Below are 5,000 nucleotides of genomic sequence, written 5' to 3'. Positions count from 1 at the left end.
GACGAAAATGGGAAAAAATCCCCATCCGAAAAAGGCTTAAAAGTCGGTTGGGCGGCAGCTAGGGTCGGTCTCTGCAGACCTGGAGGCTCGGGTGGACTCTTGGAATAAACGTCCAAGTCCCGACTTGCCACCTCCTACTACTGTGCAGATACCCCGCCAACCCCCAGCCACCCGAATGACAAGCGTCCGATCAGCGGGACGAATTTGACAACTCTGGCCGGACCTCTGGAACTCCATCCCGGGTAACCGGGGCAAATTTTTCCGCTTGATCGCCCTTCCACTGGTTAACCATTTGCCCTTTCGGACTTAGTCTCTGGACATTATTCGACGGATTTTCTGGTTAACCATTTGCCCTTTCGGACTTAGTCTCTGGGCATTATTTTCGACTTTTTGGTTAATGATTTCACACTTTTTACTTACTTTTGCGCTTTTTGGTTAATGATTACTCTGCTTACTGGTTAATTATTTGCCCTTTCGGACTTAGTCTCTGGACATTATTTTCGAGTTTTTGGTTAATGATTTCACACTTTTAACATATTTTTGCGCTTTTTGGTTAATGATTACTCTGCTTACTGGTTAATTATTTGCCCTTTCGGACTTAGTCTCTGGAGATTATTTTCGAGTTTTTGGTTAATGATTTCACACTTTTTACTTACTTTTGCGATTTTTGGTTAATGATTTCACACTTTTTACTTACTTTTGCGCATTTTGGTTAATGATTACTCTGCTTACTGGTTAACCATTTGCCCTTTCGGACTTAGTCTCTGGACATTATTTTCGAGTTTTTGGTTAATGATTTCACACTTTTAACTTAATTTTGTGCTTTTTGGTTAATGATTTCATACTTTTTACTTACTTTTGCCCTTTTTGGTTAATGATTACTCTGCTTACTGGTTAACCATTTGCCCTTTCGGACTTAGTCTCTGGAGATTATTTTCGAGTTTTTGGTTAATGATTTCACACTTTTTACTTACTTTTGCGATTTTTGGTTAATGATTACTCTGCTTACTGGTTAACCATTTGCCCTTTCGGACTTAGTCTCTGCACATTATTTTCGAGTTTTTGGTTAATGATTTCACACTTTTAACATATTTTTGCGCTTTTTGGTTAATGATTACTCTGCTTACTGGTTAACCATTTGCCCTTTCGGACTTAGTCTCTGCACATTATTTTCGACTTTTTGGTTAATGATTTCACACTTTTAACATATTTTTGCGCTTTTTGGTTAATGATTTCATACTTTTTACTTACTTTTGCGCCTTTTGGTTAATGATTACTCTGCTTACTGGTTAACCATTTGCCCTTTCGGACTTAGTCTCTGGAGATTATTTTCGAGTTTTTGGTTAATGATTTCACACTTTTTACTTACTTTTGCGATTTTTGGTTAATGATTACTCTGCTTACTGGTTAACCATTTGCCCTTTCGGACTTAGTCTCTGGACATTATTTTCGAGTTTTTGGTTAATGATTTCACACTTTTAACATATTTTTGCGATTTTTGGTTAATGATTACTCTGCTTACTGGTTAATTATTTGCCCTTTCGGACTTAGTCTCTGCACATTATTTTCGAGTTTTTGGTTAATGATTTCACACTTTTAACATATTTTTGCGCTTTTTGGTTACTGATTTCATACTTTTTACTTACTTTTGCGCCTTTTGGTTAATGATTACTCTGCTTACTGGTTAACCATTTGCCCTTTCGGACTTAGTCTCTGGACATTATTTTCGAGTTTTTGGTTAATGATTTCACACTTTTTACTTACTTTTGCGATTTTTGGTTAATGATTACTCTGCTTACTGGTTAACCATTTGCCCTTTCGGACTTAGTCTCTGGACATTATTTTCGGGTTTTTGGTTAATGATTTCACACTTTTTACTTACTTTTGCGATTTTTGGTTAATGATTACTCTGCTTACTGGTTAACCATTTGCCCTTTCGGACTTAGTCTCTGGAGATTATTTTCGAGTTTTTGGTTAATGATTTCACACTTTTTACTTACTTTTGCGATTTTTGGTTAATGATTACTCTGCTTACTGGTTAACCATTTGCCCTTTTGGACTTAGTCTCTGGACATTATTTTCGGGTTTTTGGTTAATGATTTCACACTTTTTACTTACTTTTGCGATTTTTGGTTAATGATGACTCTGCTTACTGGTTAACCATTTGCCCTTTCGCACTTAGTCTCTGGAGATTATTTTCGACTTTTTGGTTAATGATTTCACACTTTTAACTTAATTTTGTGCTTTTTGGTTAATGATTTCATACTTTTTACTTACTTTTGCCCTTTTTGGTTAATGATTACTCTGCTTACTGGTTAACCATTTGCCCTTTCGGACTTGGTCTCTGGACATTATTTTCGAGTTTTTGGTTAATGATTTCACACTTTTTACTTACTTTTGCGATTTTTGGTTAATGATTTCACACTTCTTACTTACTTTTGCGATTTTTGGTTAATGATTACTCTGCTTACTGGTTAACCATTTGCCCTTTCGGACTTAGTCTCTGGACATTATTTTCGAGTTTTTGGTTAATGATTTCACACTTTTTACTTACTTTTGCGATTTTTGGTTAATGATTTCACACTTTTTACTTACTTTTGCGATTTTTGGTTAATGATGACTCTGCTTACTGGTTAATTATTTGTACTTTCGGACTTGGTCTCTGGACATTATTTTCGACTTTTTGGTTAATGATTTCACACTTTTAACATAATTTTGCGCTTTTTGGTTAATGATTACTCTGCTTGCTTGTTACTGATTTCCCCTTTCGGACTTGATCTCTGGCCGTTCTTTTCGACCTTTTTGGATCAGGTTTCCACACTCTGAAATTATTTTGGGCTCACTGATTAGGCGAGATCAAGGGGGCATGCCTGGGCACTTTGGGCTCAGTTTGGGAAGGCGGCGTCCGTGTGCTCCTCCGCCCTTCCCGCACTTGCGGCTAGGTTTGCCAAACTGCGCTGACCCGCAGCCCTGCCTTTTTGCCCACGGCACACGGAACGACTCAAGTCTGGCTCCGTTCCAGGCCGTTGCCTCCGGCTGCCCGCCGTCCGGCCGGCCTGGGACGTACCCCGGCTGACGGCGCCGGAGGCCCTCTAGCAGCCACCGGTGCCGCGGGCCAATGGGTCCGGGCGTTCCGGAGCTATCGGTGGGGAAGTGCTCTCCCCTTTTCCTGACGCCGTTCGCCCGAGCAGAGGTGCAGCCTGACGGGACTGCTGTCGCCTTCCGCGGCGCACCGGCCCCTTTCACCTGCCGTCGACCGCGCGGAGCTCGGACCTCCCTCCCCGAAGTTATGGCCCCGGCGCCGGAGGGTGCCCGGGGCCGGGCATTCAGCGGGGTGAGTCTTAACCTTCCCGGTCAGCCTGCGGGGTCGGTGCGCCGGCACTCGACGCCGGAGGGTCCCCTCTTTCCGTAGAGCCCCGCCCGGTGCCGATCGGCCGGCGGATTGCGGAGCGAACCGCGCCTGACCGACGGGCCTCGGAAACCCGTTGCAGTCGACGGGGGGGAACCGGACAGCGGGACGAGGTGCCGATTCCACCCGCAGATTCGATCCCGAAATCCCGCGGGATTCGGCGGTCCGACCCGACAGATTCAAACGTCGCCCGGGCGGCCCCCAGCGGTCGGGCCGGCCTGGTTCCGCCACCGCCCGATGCCCCTCGCCCCCGGCTACCGCCGGCCGCGCAGACCGAGCGAATGCGGCCGGACGTCCGGCGGCAATCGGCCGGAAAGCGGTATGGCCATTTCCTACTGTCCCTCGGACGGGCAGAGGGGCGGCGCCGGGGCACTCGCGGACCAGGCCGCGCCCCTCCGAGCCCTACCGCCTGCCGTCGACCGCGCGGGGATCGGACCTCCCTCCCCGAAGTTATGGCCCCGGAGCCGGAGGGTAGCCGGGGCCGGGCATTCAGCGGGGTGAGTCTTCACCTTCCCGGTCAGCCTGCGGGGTCGGTGCGCCGGCACTCGACGCGGGAGGGTCCCCTCTTTCCGTAGAGCCCCGCCCGGTGCCGATCGGCCGGCGGATTGCGGAGCGAACCGCGCCTGACCGACGGGCCTCGGAAACCCGTTGCAGTCGACCGGGGGGAACCGGACAGCGGGACGAGGTGCCGATTCCACCCGCAGATTCGATCCCGAAATCCCGCGGGATTCGGCGGTCCGACCCGACAGATTCAAACGTCGCCCGGGCGGCCCCCAGCGGTCGGGCCGGCCTGGTTCCGCCACCGCCCGATGCCCCTCGCCCCCGGCTACCGCCGGCCGCGCAGACCGAGCGAATGCGGCCGGACGTCCGGCGGCAATCGGCCGGAAAGCGGTATGGCCATTTCCTACTGTCCCTCGGACGGGCAGAGGGGCGGCGCCGGGGCACTCGCGGACCAGGCCGCGCCCCTCCGAGCCCTACCGCCTGCCGTCGACCGCGCGGGGATCGGACCCTCCTCGCCGAAGTTATGGAGGTAAGACCGGGAGGCTGCCCAGGGTCGGGACTTCAACCGGCTGCCGCCACCCTTTCCCGCCTGTCCCACGGGCTCGGAGATCCAGGCCCTGCAAAGACCCTCCGGTCGCCACCCGACAGGTGCTTTACCGGAGAAATCGTAAACCGGCGTCAGGGCCGGACCTGTCCCGCAGAGGGCAGCCTGCGCCCTTATGCTTTCCCTTTTGCTTTGGCCCCGCAGTAGCAAATGGTTCACCGATAAGTCGGGAACCCACACGCCCGGCCCCACCCGCCCATCCTTCCGCAATGCATCGCCTAGACACACGCACCAAGGGCGCTCTCCTTCCCCCGCCTCCCACATCCCACAGGATGTGCCCTCAGACCACGGCGCCCACACAACCACCCACCCACCCACCCAACCTTCCTAAACACGCCGGCAAACATGCATCGAAACACGGCCACCTTCGCAAATTCACCCCCACGCCGACTATTAAGCCCGGCAAGACTCATTGCAGCCAACCGCGGCCAAAAGTTGAAGTGACAACTCATTAACCAATTTACAACATTTGGACAACTGATTAAC

The sequence above is a fragment of the Heterodontus francisci genome, unplaced genomic scaffold, assembly GCF_036365525.1.
Source record: "Heterodontus francisci isolate sHetFra1 unplaced genomic scaffold, sHetFra1.hap1 HAP1_SCAFFOLD_987, whole genome shotgun sequence".
Classification (NCBI taxonomy): domain Eukaryota; kingdom Metazoa; phylum Chordata; class Chondrichthyes; order Heterodontiformes; family Heterodontidae; genus Heterodontus; species Heterodontus francisci.
The sequence above is the reverse complement of the archived record's forward strand: the minus strand, read 5'-3'. Positions refer to the sequence as shown.